Below are 20,297 nucleotides of genomic sequence, written 5' to 3'. Positions count from 1 at the left end.
TTACAAACTACCAAAACTGAAACAGGAAGAAATAGAAAATTTGAACAGACCTATAACCAGCAAAGAAACTGAAGCAATAATCAAAAATCTCTCAACAAACAAAAGTCCTGGACCATATGGTTTCTCAGGGGAATTTTATCAGATATTTAAAGAAGAGTTAATAACTATTCTTCTCAAATTGTCCCAAAAGAACAGAAAGGGAAGGAAAATGTTCAAACTCATTCTCAAAGCCAGCATTACATTGATTCCAAAACCAGACAAAGTCCTAACAAGGAAAATTACAAGCCAATATCACTGATGATATTATATTTTTATACATGGGTATAAAAATTCTCAATAAAATACTAGCAAACTGAATTCAATAGTACATTAAAAGAATTATTCTCTATGATCAAGTGGTATTTATTCCTAGGCTGCAGGGGTGGTTCAATACTCACAAATCAATCAATGTGATATACCACATTAATTAAAGAAAGGATAAGAACCTTATGGTCTTCTCAATATGCAGAAAGAAGCATCTGTCAAAATATAGCATTCATTCTTGATAAAAAACTCTCAACAAAGTAGACATAGGTGAAACACACCTCAACACTGTAAAGGCCTTATGCAAAAGACACACAGCTAATAGTATCTTCAATGTGGAAAAACTGAGCCTTTCTCCTATGGCTAGGAAAAAGACAAGATGTCCACTCTCACCATAACTATTTAATACAATACCAGAAGTCTTAGCCCCAGCAATCAAACAACAAAATTAAATAAAAGGCATCCAAATTGGCAGTGAAGAAGTCAAACTTTCTCTATTTGCAGATGACATAATACCATGTGTAGAAAATCCAAAAGAGTCCACCAAAAATCTGCCAGCACTAATACATGAATTTAGTAAAGATGCAGGATATAAAAATCAACATGCAGAAACCTGTTGCAATTCTAAATATCCATAGTGAAGCAGCAGAAAAAAAAAATCAAGGAATCAATCCCACTTGCAATTGCAGCAAAAACAAGATACCTAGAAGAATACCTATCAAAAGGGGTAAAAGATCTGTACTCTGAAACTATAGAACACTTATGAAAGAAAACTACCCAAAGCAATCTATACATTTAATGCAATCACAATCAAAAATGCCATCAGCATTTTTCACATAGCTAAAACAAACCTAAAATTGATATGGAACAACAAAAGACCCCAATCAGCAAAAGTGATTCTGAAAAAGAAAAACAAAACTGGAAGCATCATGATTTTGGATTTCAAGCTGTATTACAAAGGTGCACTCATTAAGATTGTATGGTACTGACACAAAGCCACATAGATCAATGGAACAGAATAGAGAACCCAGAACAGACCCACAATTATATGGTCAACTAAGCTTCAACAAAAGAGGCAAGAATATGCAATGGGAAAAAAAAAAACAGTCTCATCAACAAATGGTGTTGGTAAAACTGGACAGCAAATGCAGAAGAAAAAACTAGATCATTTTCTTAAACTATTCACAAAAATAGATTCAAAATGGATCTAAGACCTAAATGCGAGACAAGAAACCATCAAAATCCTAAAGGAGAACACAGGCAGAAACCTCTTTGACCTTGGCCATAGCAACTTCTTACTAGACGTACAGCCAGAGGCAAGAGAAACAAAAGCAAAAATGAACTATTGGGATTTCATCAAGATAAAAGGCTTCTGCGTAACAAAGAAAACAATTGACAAAGGCAGCCTACTGAATAGGAAAAGATATTTGCAAATGGCACATCTGATGAAGGCTAGTATCCAAAATCTATACAGAACTTATTAAACTCAACACCTAGAAACAACTAACACCCAAAAAACAAATAATCCAGTTAAGAAATGGGCAGAAAGGGACACCTGTTGGCTCAGCGGTTGAGCATCTGATCATGCTCTCAGAGCATGATCCTGGAGTTTTAGGATGGACTCCCACATCAGGCTCCCTTCAAGGAGTCTGCTTCTCCCTCTGCCTATGTCTCTGCCTTCTCTCTGTGTCTCTCATGAATAAATAAATAAAATCTTAAAAAAAAAAAAACAGGCAGAAGACATGTATAGATATCTTTTCAAAGAAGACATCCAAATGGCTAACAGGCACATGAAAAGATGCTCAATATCACTCATCATCAGGGAAATGAAAACCAAAATTACAATGAGATATCACCTCACACCTGTCAGAATGGCTAAAATCAACAACACAGAAACAACAGGTGTTGGCAAGGATGTGGAGAAAGGGGAACCCTTTTGCACTGTTGATTGGAATGCAAACTGGTACAGCCACTCTGAAAAACAGTATGGAGGTTTCTCAAAAAGCTAAAAATAGGACTACCCTAAAAACAGCAATTGCACTACTATATATTTATCCAAAGGATACAAAAAGATATATTTGAAGGGGTATATGCATCCTGATATTTAAAGCAACATTATCAACAATAGTCAAACCATGGAGAGAGCCCAAATGCTCACTGACTGACTGATAAATGGATAAAGGAGATGTGGCATATAAATATATATATATATATATATATATATATATATATATACACACACACACACACACACAATGGAATATTAGCCATCAAAAAATTATATCTTGCCACTTACAATGACATGGATGGAGCTAGAATGTATTGTGCTAAGTGAAATAAGTAAGAGAAAGACAAATAAAAATATGATCTCACTCATGTTAATTTAAAAAAAGAAAGCAGATGAACATACAGGAAGGATGAGGAAAAGGAGAGAGAGAAACAAACCATAGCAGATTCTTAACAACAGAGAATAAACTAAGAGTTGATGTAGAGAAGTGGATGGGGGATGGGCTAGATGGGTGATGGATATTAAAGAGGGCACTTTGTGATGGGTGTTAACTGTAAGTGATGAATCACTGAATTCTACTCCAGAAACCAATAGTGTACTGTATGTTAACTAATTAAAATTTAAATTGAAAAATTTGGTTTAATAAAAGGTATTTATTGCCATGTGCTACTTTGAAACATGGAAGTATGAAACATGCAACACCAAGAAAAGTGTTTTAAATAGTTTTACCTAATTGCTTTTTTTAAGTAGCTATCAAATGTGTGTGTACACACACACACACACACACACACACACACACACACATAGATACAATTTGGACTAAGTAATTATAAATGGAAAAAAAGGGCAGCCCTGGTGGCTCAACAGTTTAGCGCCACCTTCGGCCCAGGGTGTGTGATCCTGGAGACCCAGGATTGAGTCCCACGTTGGGCTCCCTGCGTGGAGCCTGCTTCTCTCTCTGCCTGTGTCTCTACCTTTCTCTCTCTCTCCTCTCTGTGTATTCTCATGAATAAATAAAAATAAATGGAGAAAAAGAGGTGGTATTAGAGTTTCATTTGTAAACTGACTCCACATGGTTACATTAATCTATGCTTAAAGAAAAATATCTAAATCATAAAGAAACACATACACTGTACTTTATGCCTTAAAATTTTTGTCTGTTCTGTCTTGCGAGGTACTTGTAGATCAGAATATGCCCTGTATTTATAACTAATGATTTCAATACAGCATAGAAAAATGAGATCTGGTTCAACCTAAAATATGCTATAGTAGATCAAGGAAATTATTTGTGGAGCCAATATTATCTATAGCTAATTCATTAAACATCAAACAAATATTTAATGCTTGTTAAATTTAAAAACAATAAATGGGCAGCCCAGGTGGCTCAGTGGTTTAGCGCTGACTTCAGCCCAGGGCGTGATCCTGGAGACCTGGGATCGAGTCCCACGTCAGGCTCCCTGCAAGGAACCTGCTTCTCGCTCTGCCTGTGTCTCTGCCCCCCACCCCCTCTGTGTCTCTCATGAATAAATAAAACCTTTTTAAAAAAATAAATAATAAAAACAATAAATATATTTTGAATTGAACTTAACTGTAAGACAAGTCAAAGTTGACAGACAGTATGTTATACCTTAGCAAAAATAAAACCTGAAGTAAAAAGATGGAAATAAAATCTAAATTAATAGGAAAGATGGTGAAAATTTTTTCACAGTCCTTCATGAATAGCATTTACAAAAGGAAAAGAAAACTTGTGTGCTGACATACCATCAAAAACAAAATGTGTGGAGAAACATATTAACCTATCATGGCACACTCACTTTCTAAAAACTAGTGCTAACTTAGCTTAGCCTTAGAGAGCCTGGGCAGAAAAGCATGCAACAAGACAAGCAGCTGCTATCATAAGGCAAACATCATGTTGGAAAGACATCTAAAATCTGAAAATCCAAGTCATCATTTTTTATAGGATAGAATTCTGTTTCATACGAGAGAACTAAGCTTGCAAGAGACAGAGGGATCACACATGAGAAATCCTTTAGTATTCTCTGCCTCCTCAGCAATATTTAGGAAGTAAGGAAGAAAAGATAAGGATTGTAAAAGGACTAGCATTTAGAGAGAAAATGGAGGGAAAAATCTTGAAGCAGAAGAATAGAGTAAGTATTCTATAGGCAGAGTGGTTTTCATTTAGTTGGAGCTGAAGGGATTGAGATTAAAGCCAGCATATAAAACTCTGAACTGATTTCTCACTTTAATAACTTCTTTAGAAAATTAAGATTAGCATCTAAAGTAGCATGAGTAACCATACTGGTTAAAATCTTATATTTCATGTTTATAAATTAGAAAACGAAATGTCTTAATCAAGTATGAAAGGTTCTTAAAAAATATCTCTGTCCATTGATTTGGATAAACTTTGACCATGTAACTATTATTGACACTGGTATTAGCTTCAAAACTGTTCACTGAATGCAGCAATTCCCACAACATACTAAGCATCAGTTCTCAAAATTTGGTTCACTGTTGTACCTTTGGATATAGGTACACATATGTGCCAATTAAGTTGTTTGTGAAGTCAAAATTGCAATTAACCTTTCATTAAATTTAAAGCAACCACTTACTTTGAAAGTTATCAAGTCACAGAGATCAAAGCAGACATATGGCTTCTGTGATCCAGATTGACAAAGAGCAATTTGTCACATTATCTGGAAGAATGCTCCATTGACCACCTACGTCAGAATTCCCTGTGCTATCTATAAAGATCTTCAAATTCCTAAGTCCCAGGCTGGGCTTTTTGAATTATTATTAGAGGGCCTAGGAAGCTGCTACTTTATAGGTATTATTTCATTGAAGCATTATATCAAACCTATGAAATAGCACTACACTACAATTATTTTACAGATGACCTTCTTAAATAACTACAAAGTTATAGAGCCAGGATTCAGTCCAGATTCCATAGCTGGACTCCAGAGTCCAACCACTAAACCACTGCAGTATTCTCTCTTTCCTAATTTGGGTATAGACACAGAGACATTTGTTTTGACAACATAAAAATGCTACCATAGATGTGTTATGTGCATAAATTGGAAGACAAGCATCATGGAAATTCTTTCCTATCACTTATCATTCCTTTTGTAGTCTTGGAATATTAAAAATGAAGGCAAGGACAAATGGTGAATTAGTTTTTTCTCTCATGAATCAATCACCTAATATGCATAAACAAAAAATAAGTAATGAGAACTCATTGATAAAAGCGGAAAATACCTGCTAAAAGGAATATAACTTCTCTATATAATAGTTTTTAGTGATTTTTTATTAAATACATAAAATTGCAGAAATTACAGTATTTATATCTAAAATATCCTTAACTTCAGATATTATAAGTATCATGAAATTCTGATAAACTCTCTATTTTTTCTATACTAGTTTACCTGAAGTTGGCTAAAATTATATGTTCTATTCTGAAGGAGAAATCTACAGGAAGATGTTTCCAAAATGATGATCATACATTAATTTGGTTATATTGAAATCCTTGGTTTTATTTTCTTTTAAAGAGCATTGCATATAGGTCTTGTCCAGAACAGATTAACACTGGCAAATATGCATTCTTCCAGAAAGCAAATATCTGTATATTTCCAACAGTCTAATTTATCCAAATATAAGGGCATGTGGGTCCATCAACAAAGACTCCCGTATCCTAGTAAATACTAAAAGGATAATTCAAAATAACAGAAGATGAAGAGAAAAGAATAAGCATGTACTGAGCAAATATTTCAACTATGCTATGCTATGAGTAATAACTATGTAGTATGCTACTTATTTCATAATAAGAAAAATAAGAAGAGCCAGAGTTTACTAATTCATTTCAATGTATCAAGCATTACAGTAAATACCTTACAAACATTAGCATATTTTCTTCTCACAATAATTTTCTGAAATCGGCATGAATAGTCACAATTTATAGGAGGATAACTAAGCAACTGGCAAGTTTGGTAATTTGACCCAAGTTAGGCAGTTTTAAACTGCCATGGCTAGGATGGAAACCCATCTTTATGGACTCAAAATTTCACACTGCAAAGTGAAAATGTCTTCAAATTATTCTAACCAGGGATTGTGTTGGATTAGTTTGAAAGGGGTTGTACCAGATTTGACATAAGCACCCAGGTACAAATGATACACTGGTTTAAAGCCACCTGTAAACACCATTTCCATCACTTTCCTGGACTGTAACCAGAGGATTAGCAAGATCCTGCCTTTCTCATCCCATGCCTTCATCTGCCTTCAGACTACTGCAGGATACTGGCTCTAAGAGATTTCTTGGTTATGTAAACTCATTGTAAGAAGCCCCAGAGCAAATATTATGATAAGTCCTTTACCTGGTACCTTGGGGCTTCATTTTAATCTCCAGGAAGTTAATCAACTTTACTCTGGGACAATCTTTACTTTAGAAATGTGTTCCTTACACTCTGGTAGAATTCAAGTTGGGAAGATATTTCAATAATTTGATTTGAACTCAATAGAACTTGAGAGAAAGTTCAACTATATAGATTTTATTGTCGTAATTTGCTTTTTTTTACTGCTAATTAGCAATTCACTCACCAAATTATTTTTAAACTTATGTCACAGGCACTCCTTTTCATATGAAGTACACTGTGATAACATTTCAATTGAATGTGAGAATTGGTTCTTAAATTAACCTATTTTGTCATTATCATACCTGCAGGATTCAAAATTAATATTTGGCAGCTCAGATCACTGATTTTCACAAAAATTCATCTCATATGATAGTCTCTCAGTTATACAAAGTCACTACCTTATTAAATAGCTCAACAGGAAGCAACCAAATGTCCTAATACATGTAGGAAAGACATAAAGCATTAGAAATATCCAGATACTTGCTTGCTGGAGGAACACACAACTAGTGATAAAAAAATATTAGCAGCTACCGTCACCTAATTGTTTACTATGTATCAGAGCCTGAGCTAACACATAAACTTATTTATTCCTCACAATAATCATTTAAAATGGATATTACCCTCCTTTGACATGTTTTAAGGAAGAAATAAAATATCAAAGAGTCACAATATCTAAGTTTGAGGATCCAAATGAATGAATGAAAAAAAGAAACAGAACTTCTAAACAATTTTGAACTGAATAAAGGATAACTTCAAGAAACAGCTAGAAGGAAACAATTTCATTTTTGGAAGCTCTGTGAGGCTAAATATTACTGTGATGCTAATAATTATAGCTAACATTAATGTAGCATTTATTATATTACAAGTATGTTACATACATGATCTCCCACTTAAGCTTATCAGATAAATATGGTATAAGTACCATTACATAAATGATTATTCTCAATTTATCAACAAAAAATTAAGATTCAAAGGTTGTGTAACTTGCCCAATTAGCATGTATCTGTTAAATGACTGAGGCAAGATTCAGATCAGTTCTAAATCTATGACTTCAGCACTTAGCCTCTGTACTACATATTCCTGTAAGAAATTCAAACTTTTGCAGTTACAATTTCTGTCTCACCATAGCCAGGAGCATATATGTTCCTGAGTCCATAGTGGAATTTGTTTTTCCACAGTATAGAGAGAGAACACAGTGAAAGGGGTAGGGAAGGATGCTAGATCCATTTCATCTCATCTCCTTGCTGTCCAATTAAACCAAAAGAACAACAAAACATTAAAGCAGCCAAAAATAGGATAATTTAGGACATATCAAGTTCTGAACTTCTATAATCAAAGAATGTATCTGTTGATATTCCTCTTATTAAGCACCTGTGAGGAACTCCTGTAAGGAATACAGGGCTTAACTTAGAATAATGGTTTAATTGAGTAAAATATGTATTTTCTTTAATTATTTATCTTAAAAAATTCTATGAGATATAGCCCTAAATCTTATAATACAATTGAACTTTTTAAGAACATATTATTCTTTACCATATTATTCTTTTTTTCCTTCAAAGTCTTGACTAATGCAGATTGTGTGGTACTGACAAAAAAAAAAAAAAAGCACTACAAATCTGAATATTCATCCTACTTACGGCATTATGAGTTGGACCATGGTAAGGCTTCATCTCCCTGGTCCTCCATTTCCCCCCTCAATAATATGAGGGGATAAAGCAGGTTAACATTCTTTATAAGAATGTTTCTTGGGCAGCCTGGATGGCTCAGCAGTTTAGCGCCGCCTTCAGCCCAGGGCATAATCCTGGAAACCGGGATCGAATCCCACATCAGGCTCTTGCATAGAGCCTGCTTCTCCCTCTGCCTGTGTCTCTGCCTCTATCTGTGTGTGTGTGTGTCTCATGAATAAATGAATAAAATCTTAAAAAAAAAGAATGCTTCTGAAACATCTATGGTTATTCAATTCTCTCCTGAAAATCTAAGAGCAGAAGTTTAAATAATTGAAAGTATAAAGGGAATAAAGATATTTAATTTCTATGTACTACTTTTCTCCTTGCAGTATTTATTAATAAGGTTCCAAACAAAAGTATCTGATCAAAGTCACATATAAGTATATGGGTTCATCAAGAGAGCTACAAGGTAGATCTAGTTTAAGAAGCTTTATAAGTCTCTGTTACAATCAGAATTTACTTTGGAGAAGTGTTAGTTTAAAAAAGATCAAGAAGAGTAATCTCTATCATATCACATAGATTTAAATCCCAATTCCACGGTGACTAAAACTCAGTTTCTCACCTATGAAGTGAGAATGATGTTTACCTTTAAAGGTTGTTTAAAGGACCAAATAGGATAAATTGGAAATAGTTCTTAAAATCAATCACTGGTACACATTAAACCCTTAAAAAGTGGTAGATACTGATGTTAATTTACCTACATTTTCTTGGAAACCCCAATATACAGTTGGAGAAACAGAAACTCAAAGAAACTAAATAACTTTCCCATGGGTGCACTATTAGGAAGCAATGAAACTGGAATTTAAATTCAGCTCTATCAAATTTTAAAATCTGTGTGCCCTGTCCCGCAGACCACACTACTGGCCCAGGCTGCAGCTCTGGCATTTGTATCCTGTCTTTCCAGCTGTCTTATCTCTTCATCTTTTAGTATTCTGATCTTGTCTCTAATTAGACAATAAGCTGTTCAAATGTCATCTGTTTATAATCCATTTTTCCATAATTCCCAGTATAGGGTTTGGCCAGGTAAGATGCTATGAAAAGAGGAAAATTAGCCCTTATTACTCAAAAGGAAAAGAAGTTAATACTGTCTGGGTTTATTTTCCAGCTCTAGCACTTACTGGTTATGGGATGTTGGGCATGTACTTTAACCTCTCAGTAAAATAATTTTCTCATTTGTAAATGGGTATAACAATTATACCAGCCTCCTAACAATTAAATGTATATATTAAATAAGTCATATGCTTCTACATATGAAGCGCTCAATGAATAAAAGCCCTTTAAAGTATATCATTAATCCTTCATTTTTAATATCTGTGCTTTGTTTTCTCCTTCATAAAGTGAGCGACCTATCTCAAAGGGTTGCTGTGAGCATTAAATGAGAAAATGTGTCCTCAGAAGAGGATTATCTCATAATAAGATCAAATAATGTATCACTTTTATTAATTAGATAGTAAGTACAATACAGCTTCCAAGATCACAAAGAATTAACCACACCTACATGCTTTTTGGTCTTCCCATCTTCCGTGTCCCGTACTATCTAAACCTGTTTCTCTGAGGATATTGTCTATAAGCCAATACACAATCTTTTCTGCTCATGGCAAAACCAGAACAGCTCACTTCCTCTAACAGGTAACATGCAAAAGGTGACCACAATGCTTAGTGTACTGTAAAGGCATTCCCAAACCAAAGCACCTTTATTTACACCCTAGATACTACCTTATAGTGTCCACTTATTCAAATGATATGCAGGTCTTGATTTCTTACTACAGCAAGTGTTCAATGATCATTTTGATACCATTGCTACTTTATTATACCATCTAACTTAAAAAGGTGGTAGGAAATATAAACCACCAGAGAGGTAAAAATAAGAACAATACTAATGAAGATGATTATTTTTCTTATAGCAAATACATTATACTATAGACCTAAACTACATGTGATTTTCAGATAATCTATAAATCCACAGTCTTTGAATTTTATGGATATAGATGTGTTATTTGAAGAGTTACATCAGAATTGGCAATGCTGACAACACAGAAAAAAGATCCAGAGAATGCTGAAAAAAAATGTTTATGGAATTAAAATCTAACTAAATATTCCTATCAAATCTATTAACAAAAGTCAGCAGACTTCAATTCTAAAATATGCGCTTCTAATATGATAGCAAATAATTTTGCTAAAATACATTCTGTTCTGCATATGCTAATTATCACAGTCCAAGGAAATAGGTTCAGGGCTTCTACTATGAAAATCTTCATTACTGGAAGTGAACTGATACACCCCACAACTTTCATCTCCTTCATTTTTGAGTAGACTAAAAATAAAAAGTTTTCATAAAGCAATTAAAATCAGTGGGGTTTGGACTATAGGCATAAAACAACATTAAACTCACTATACTTACACTATAGTCTACTTTATTTATATTTATTATACTAGTATATCTCTTAGGACAGAGCACAGTAGTTTTGGTTGAACAATAATACACTCTTGTATCAAGTAAATGATCACAGGCTTTCAAATATTTCACAGTAATTTCAACAGCTATAAAATAATAATAGTATTATTATTTTTAACACTGTTCCAAACTACTTCCAGATCTGCATATAAATAATGATGAAAACTAAAAGGCAGAGGAAGGAAACAATGTTTACAAAAGATCAACTTTAACTTTATAGAAGATTTTCAAAAGTTATTTCAACCAAATAAACTCCAAAGTCTACAGACTCTCATTTTCCCTATGCTTTATTTATTTTTCTACTTTTCTAGGCTGTAGGCATAATGCCTGGAACATAATTAGAATTCACCAAATATTTGTTTGATGAGTTCGTGAATGAACGGTGGTGGTGGGAGGGTTGTTGTTTTTATTTTTATCTGCTTGGCCTTATATTGTGTTGTATATGCAATGTAGTTCCATGAATGACAAACACTATACACTCTTAGAGTACATGCAATTGTACATGGATCTTCTGCTTTGTTGACTGCTGTAGTCTCATGCTTACGTTTTGGCATATTCTAGGTGCTTAATATATATTTGTTGGATAAATATTGAATGATATATGTAGTTCTAATGCTATTTCATACTAAAAGTAACAAAAACCCATTACTGTTCATTTTTATTCTCTAAGAATATATGAAGTTAAAATTTAATTATATATTTAAAGTGTGAAAATGTGAGGGAATCTGTCATATACATATGTAAAATATACAGAGAAATATGTATATTTGAGGGCCTTTAATACATCAGGCACTAGGATCAATGCAGAGAAGGATTGGGCTCCCATGGCTCTGTTAATGCACCCCAAGCCTAGCATTCATCACAATGTATCATAATGAGTTTCCTTGATCCCCATACACATCATGCTCTTTCACCCTCTATGGCTTGTCATGTGAAATTCCATCTATCTTTCAGATCCATTATTTCACTGCCCACCTCCATGTGAAACAAAGTACTGTCCAAAGAGTGCTCTCCTCTGAAATACTCCTTCCTCATACTCCTTCATCACCAGTCACACAGAACCTCCTTTCCAAATCCCTTGGGCAACTGTCACATGACCCTAAATCTATGTCCATGCCTATTTTCTGCCAAGTCTCAGCTTCTTACGAGACTTGTTCATTTTGTATTTCAAATGCCTAACACATTTCTTGGCACAGATATAGTTCTAAATTGCTACATACTGAAGTAACAATTAATTTAGCACTATATTTTCTCATAAGCTGAGAGTTTAAGAAGTACCATATAGTACACATATCTTATTAATTTTGCTCATAATCATAATTTTGATTATGATTTATTCAATCAACCCAATATGACAACCCAGAAATTTCAGAAGCAGAAAGCAATGAGCAGTGATCTGATATACAATCTAATGCAAAGTAATGATTTATTAGATACTTGTCTCTAGTATGATTACTTGATGTGAACAGATCATAAATTCACTAAGGAGAAACAATGCCAACATTTTCTATTATAGTATTACAGCAAACACATACACAATACATACCCAGGAATCATGTAAAGCCTGATACTTATTTTTCAGTAATTAAGATCTTGAAATTATCTTCCACAGGAAGCATAAGCTGATAGTGATTTCTATCTATATGGATTTTTTTCCCTCTCAGATAAAAGAAAAAAAGATACATTAAACATAAATTCTTTTGATCCCACTTAAGGTGCTCATGAAAATGTAATAAGAATTTCAGCTTTTCTGTTTGTCCAGCCTTTCCACTGATAGCCATGACACTGGTTAAAATTTAGATTCTTCTTGAGAATTGAAGATTGCAATTCCAAATCTGACAACTCTTGGGAAATTATCAAAGGATTATTGCAAGGGCAAAGTACAGGCTACAAATGAATGTTCTATTTTGACAGCTGACATAGCTATTCATTTTCTTTATGTTTCTCAGTTTTGCCAATGGACCCCCATAGAAACACAGACTTCTACTGTTTAAATGTACAAACTTTATTTTTAAAGCAAAATATTATAAGCAGTATAGAAAGGAAGAATTCTATAAATTCTATACAATTAGTATTATTTCAAAAATGGCTTTTTTTTTTTTTTTTTTTTTTTTGCTAAACATACACAAGGGTGGACAAAGATTCCACTTTCTTTAAACTTAAGGGCAAGATAATAGTTAAACAGTTCTCTACCAGCAACAGTTAACAAAATGCTACAAGAAGCCTTGTAAGGTATTGTAAATCTAGATCTACAATCCTGGGCCACCTGAGAAATGAAGCTTCCTCTGCAGGGCAGAAAGTGGAATCTGTGCTCTCAATCACCAGGTAATTTATAGATATCGTCTACCTTGGCCACAGGACAATCCAAGCACATACTGATTTCTCCAAGTCACAGGAGGGTATCTGTAGCAGCTAAATAATTTGGACTCTCAGTTCCACATCCAACCCATTCACCTTGCCCTGAGTATAAATAACCACTGAGGTTCAAACCTGAATTTTCATAGGTCCCCAAATTTCTAAAAGGCTCCAGAGAAAAGACAAGTAAACAAAATGCACATGATATTCTTGTTTTGGGCACTATTTTTCATTGTTAAAAGGTACAGCCAATGTTTTCTTGGCTAGTAAGTAGTTTGGTTCATAGTCTCCCATCCTCCATTTACAAAGCGTAAAAAAATGTACTCAAGTGCAAATAATTACATATGGTCCCAAATAGATATCCTAGTTATTTATGTAGCGGCTCTCCCCGAGTTGTGTTCTACATAAGAAAGCAGTAAACATAAGTAAATGTTTCCTTGAGTTCTATGAGTCTTTCTAGCAAATTATCAAACTGGACGGGAGGATCATGGGAACCTCCAACTGGCAGCTGTTTGGTAGGAAGTACAGGTAACAATCTAGACTTGTGACTGGCATCTGAAGTAGGGGCAGCCTTGTGGGACCAAACCCTAAAACTGTGGGATCTGATGCTATTTCCAAGTAGATAGTGTCAGAATTCAGTTAAATTTGTAGGACACCCCATAGACATCTGCAAAAAATTAGTGAATGCTTGATGTGGGAAAAAGTCCCAAACATCTTGTGTCAAAAGTATGGAGAATATAAGAGAAGCAGCTTTTCCTTTCAAAATAAACACACCAGATTCTGATAACTTACTATGAAAAAGTAGCATAAAATATCGTCCACTAATTTTTATAGTAATTTTAAGTTCAGAGATAGTGTTTGAGATATATCATATAAAAACATATAATTAGGGATCCCTGGGTGGCGCAGCGGTTTGGCGCCTGCCTTTGGCCCAGGGCGCGATCCTGGAGGCCCGGGATCGAATCCCACATCAGGCTCCCGGCGCATGGAGCCTGCTTCTCCCTCTGCCTGTGTCTCTGCCTCTCTCTCTTTCTCTCTGTATGACTATCATAAATAAATAAAAAAAAAAAAATTTAAAAAAAAAAAAAAAAAAAAAACAAAAAAAAAAACATATAATTAAAAGACATTTTACCTGTTTCATTTTATCCTTTTTTGATGTATCTCCCAGACATTTTAAAATTATATGGGTAGGGCATGTTATAATTCTATTTGACAGTGTTGTTCTAGACCATTATCTTTTACATTATTTTAGGGATATCCAAGTATTACAGTAATTTATTATGTAATTTCATATTTTTCATTAGCCAACTAAAAAAATTATCCTTTGTCATTAAAGAATCTGTGTTTACATATTCTAAATACCAGACCTATCAACATATGCCAAATGAGTTTCAGAAATGTTTACAGCTTCATTATCACTCTGTCCTTCATAATAAGTGCTTCTCTTTGTTTCATACTCATTAATTTCATTATTCTAAGATGTGATTCCCTAAACTCCACAGTAATTCAAGACCCATTCTATTCTGATAAACGTGTGCAAAGCAAGAGGCTAAAAGGAAAAAAGAGTATTGAATTTTCACTGTCACTGGGGAATAATTGAAGATAATTCCAATAAGAATAGATTTTTGATTAAACTATGGCAATAGGCAACAGCATTTCTCAAAAGTAAAAAAGCACCATGTTCATAAGTTTAAGCATGTTCTGCCTGAAAGCCGAAAATTGATTAATTTGAAGGTTTCATGAATACTAAGAGAGAGAGAGAGAGGGAGAGAGAGCAAGAGAGAAAAAAACATTTAAGGCACAATGGGTTAGTCTTAAAAGTCATAGCACCTGAAGGATAACATGGTATCTACTATGTACTCACTGAACGAGTATTTTGCAAGCAAGAACTACTTCACAGGAGGAGACAATAAACATTCCCCAAAAAACTGCACGATTGAGACTTCTGCAATAAATAAATTTACTCTCGGTGTACTCTCTAAGAATTGGCAGATACTTGTTTTACTATAAACATTGGGTTTGAAATGCCTTTATGCAAATCTATTTATTCCTCCCCATCCAGAAATAGGTTTCCAGACACAGAGAATTCTAAATAATATTGATCCATTAGAACAAGAGTACTTAATTATTCCATACAAGAATGGTCACTTTTCAATTTTCTAGTGTCTTAACACCACTGAGAACTTGTACAGAAGAGAAACATATTGAGGTAGTATTGTAGAGCAGATGTCTTGCAGTGGCTGATCTGTCATGTCCTCAGACATGGAATGATGCTGGGTTTCCTGTATTACTGGTCACAACTAGTCCTGGAAATTCCTACACCAGTAGCTCTCTTCAAAAGCCAAAAGATGTTGACACCATGGTGAGGTTGGATTTTTAATTATGTGATGAATATCTCTTCCCTGAACCCGAATATAAATACTCCAAAGAGAGAAGAAAGAAGTAGATGGTATTCACATTCTCTTAAGCCCACATTTTCCAAAGGGAAGCTTGTGAACCTTCAGGAGATTATGACACTGTTCCATAGAGTTCTTTCCATGAAAACACTAAATAAAATCTATTTCCATTACGAGTTTAATCAAAAGCAACATTTTATTTTCCCCTGTAGACATAACACTCCAAGTGCATCTCAGGTGATTTCATGCAGAAAATCAATGGAAACTGGATGATGTCTTCTTTTTTCCTTTACCTGAATATTCCTAGATGCAATTAGGGTTTTGATGATTATATTAACTTTAATTGTTTATATTAGTCATATATTTTAAGACTTAACTTCCAAAATTTATCCCACAAGCAACTATTACTTAACAGGCAAAAATCATAAGAAAGACTAACGTAGAATTTTGATAAGTTAATGAGAAGCATAATACAGGAATTCTACAAATTCCCAAGATAGAACCATTTCAAGACTTCTCTAGAATATCAAACACCAAACGTCTAAAATTATATATTTAATAAGAATTATACCTATTCCTTTTCTTCACTTATCATGACAAAATATATACATATTCTACATTTATTATTATTCAGAGAGAATGTTTATTTTATAAACAGCATTATAAAGCCATCTCCCTTATCTCATTATTTGTAAGCAAACTAGGACACATATAAACAGTATGTTATTTCAGGAGAAGATGAAAAAATAACTGAGAGTACTTTTGATTTATTTTTTGCTTGTTTCTTTTTTATTATTTTATTTTTTTTACAAACACTTGTTTCAAGGTCTGACTTTCAAATACATCACAGCGAGCGAACTGCTCTGCTACTTAGGAAACCCTGACCCAGAAGCAGGTCATCTACGAATGGTTTAGCCCCAGGTTTCCCACACTGATTTATTTTTGATGTTGTAAAATACACCAAAATTCTACCTACATTTCAATTTATCTTAGCTCCTAAACCAAAATCCATATGCTATGTTTGAGTTTTACCTTGACAAATCATACTCTTTCTCATTTAAGTCATTTAAGGTAAATTAAACAATGGTATAAGTAGAAAAATTTCATATTTTCTGTATAAGTATTAACTAAAATTGCAGAAAAAAAGTTTTATGATACAATCTTTAATATTATGCCAATCCAAATATTTTTAAATGATTTTTAAAGGATTTTTATAAGGTTGATAAGAAGCACCTTATAGTACATGTTAAAAAATTAGACCAACACATGTCCTTTTCCTGGATATTAGGATTCAGTGGGATGGGACTCAGGAATTTATATTTTTTAACAAGAATATTATGACAGCTAATCTGATTGGAGGAATACAGCCCATAAATATAAATCAGGGCAATTTTTTCACCTGAAGCATGAAAATCATAATCACTAATACACCAGAATGATTATGGTGAATGCATGTAAACCTACCCAAACTCCTCAGAAGAAATTACTATCTGAATAAAATATAGGGATTTATTGGTTTTTGAATTCTAGACCTAATACAATGCTAGAACAGATGAGTTAGGGTTTTTGATGAATGAATGGAAAATATAATCTAGGTTCTATCCATCTACATAGAAATAAGGTATGAAATGCCATAGTACAAAAGGCCAGTTGGATATTGATAAGTTATTTTTCAAACATTCATTCATTCATCCAACAAATAGTGATTGAGCACCTAAATATACACTGAGTGTATAGCAGTGATCAAAACGATCATTGTCTCTGGATTCTCATTAGGAAGATTGATGTCAATATGCCCTTACATTATTAATTACTTAAAATTATGGGAAGTAGTAGTACTTAAAAGTATGGGAAATAGAATTATAGGAAACTAAAAGGGCATATGACAGGGTAACGATCTGGTCGTGGGAAGGCTGAATTAGTGAATTAGTGAACCCAAGCTAAGCTGTGAAGGATGAGGAGTATATATAAACTCAAGGAGGGTGTGGTTAAGGTTGAGGAGTGGACAATCCCTTGACAGATGCAAGAGAATGTGGGATTCCTGAAGTGCGCGTGCGCACACACATACACACACACACACAATTTACAGAGCAAATTTAAAAGGCCACTATGGACAGACTGGAAAACAAGGAAAAAGTGGCTCTACTAAGCTAGTAAGATGGTCAAAACTAAAGCTTACAGGGACTTAGCAATTATACTGTTGAAAAGGTACTTTCTATTAGATGCCTTTAATAATTTTTTAGCAGGATAATGTCATCACCATGATCATATGTGTAGTATAAACAATGGATGAGTTCTCTGTGTTGAAGAGAATATAGGGAGACAAGAACAGTTAAAGAGGGATCAGTTAAGAAGTAATGCAGTAGTCTAGGCAGAAGACAACAGTGTGTTGTAATAAGGTCATGGTGATGGGGATGGAAAGTGAAAGTGACAAGACTCAAGTTCATAAATAGAATTATTTCCCCTGAGCTTTCACCATGTTTATTAGTAGACGGTGGTCATATTAATTTCTTTCTTGTAATACTCTCTTTATGGCTAAAGTATATCATAACTTTGGCAAGGTCATTTAATTTCTAGGGAAAAGAAAAAACATTTAATGGAATGAGAGTGTTGACACTTGGAAAGAAGTAGGAGATCCTGTATATCACCTTTTGTGCAATTAATCAAAAGCACTAGTAGGTCTGACAGCAACAAAGCAGCAAAGAAACTGCAATCTGTATTTCTAAAATATGTGACAACTAGTTGGATAAATTTATTAAAAGGGACTCATAATTGGAATCACAGACACATAAATTTAATTCCCACAGTCAAAGAACTATTTATCAAAATTGTCAGGAGATTAGCCTCAATCTATCTTGTGAGAATGGGAGAAAGGTATACTTTGAGATGGCATGGTGTATGTAAAGACCAGTGGCTTCCTATATATATTACGGACAAATCCCTTGGTTTTAAAAGGATTTTTTTTTAGTTAAATTATCTTTACCAGTGTTTTATAATAGTCTTTGTAAGTGATTTTTTAGAGATTAATCTATCACAAAGAATGAAGTATGATTATATTTGTTAACAATATCTTGAGCTTCAAAAGAAATAAAATCTATAAAATTCTAGTCCTTTCCAGTAACAGAACAATGGGGATTGGCATATAAAGGAGAAGATAGTAGTAATTTATTTTAAGTTGTCAAAGATTTTTTTTCCTTCACAAAGAATATACTCATAAGAATAATGAGGTCTGGGTTTCTTTAAAATTCTAAGTTCCTCAAATGTACGAATTGTGTTGTCTTCCTTTTTATGTCAACCTAAGCTAGCACATGTCCTGGTTCAAGTTCAGTTTTTTATCTTAAACAGAAGGAAGGATTATGTGTCTGTGTATGTGTGTGTGTGTGTGTATCACATATCATATGTGTATGTCTATGTATATACACTAACTCCATGAGATTATGTCTGAGACGAATGAATAGTGAATGCAACACTACTTTTTCAGTATTTCTTTTCACGTGCTATTCTTTATAGTGAAATAAATACCACTATTTTTGTTCGTATCACAACATTGTTTCAGTATATTAAAATATACTGAATAGGAAACATTATATCTAGAGACACACACTGACATTTACGTGACACATTAAAATTCTGAATCTAACAAACAATGTTTAGAAGCATCCTCTCCACTTCTATAATCTCCAAAGAGAGGAAAAAATACCTACTCAAAAAGCAACACTTCTACATTAAGAGTAACTCTATTTGATTTAATAACTTGCCTTACAGGCTGAGTATAAACATGAAAATAAGCTAAATTAAAACATAACAGAATCTCCAAATATACTGAAGTAAACAAAGGAATATTAAGGTGATCAGAAATGCATTTTCAACAGAAAATGACATTGCTTTAACCTCAGCTTATCATAATGGCTACAATAGTTAACCATAGCACCCACTTTCTTCTCCCCACCCCAAAAAAGATTCTAAGTATCACCTCAAACAATTATTAGGATTATGCTTTAAATAATCACAGAAGAGGAAAATATTCAGAGTTAGCTAGTAAAACTCTCTTTTTACCATTCTCTGAACTTGTATAGACTTATAAAGTGCCTTTATAGCAGCTGGGAAAAATCACACAAAAATGCACTTGTAATTCCACAATGATATCAGTCATGACCTTTATATTAAAATTGAATTTTTGAAGAAATGATCAAATAATATTTATTATAAGTTTTCCATGGTCAAAATTTCTTCATTTTAATAGTTATAAGTGACAATTTATTTCACTTGCTACTAATCTATAATAAAATAATACTGTACATTCCACATTTACCTTTTATAATTTTATATTTTATTTGGTAATAGGTTTATAATCTGTTTCAAATGCACTGTCCATTTATTTTATTTTTTATTTTATGTATACAAAATGCTTTTTACTTAAATTTCACCATTAATGTATGGAATAAATATCAAATAATTAGTATCATCTTTCTTCCCAGTATTAAAATCACTAGTGGGGAATTCAAAAATTGAGATGTAGCTCTTTATCCTCAAAAACTTTGAAGTCTGCCATTTCTAGTCAATATCCAGAAGTATGAGGGAAATACCACATGCAGATTTCACGTCAATTTTAAGTAATCAAATGGTGAGAAAAGAGACTACATATTAATG

At 33.5% G+C, this 20,297-nt stretch overlaps 1 protein-coding gene across 3 annotated transcripts in view; it reads right to left on the bottom strand.

The window, feature by feature from the left end:
* Positions 1–20,297, bottom strand: part of LINGO2 (leucine rich repeat and Ig domain containing 2) — a 1,121,960-nt gene that overhangs the window by 1,000,077 nt on the left and 101,586 nt on the right. The gene's annotated exons all lie outside the window — the stretch shown is intronic.

Source organism: Vulpes lagopus, chromosome 7, assembly GCF_018345385.1.
Source record: "Vulpes lagopus strain Blue_001 chromosome 7, ASM1834538v1, whole genome shotgun sequence".
Taxonomy (NCBI): domain Eukaryota; kingdom Metazoa; phylum Chordata; class Mammalia; order Carnivora; family Canidae; genus Vulpes; species Vulpes lagopus.
This window is presented reverse-complemented; position numbering and strand designations above follow the sequence as displayed.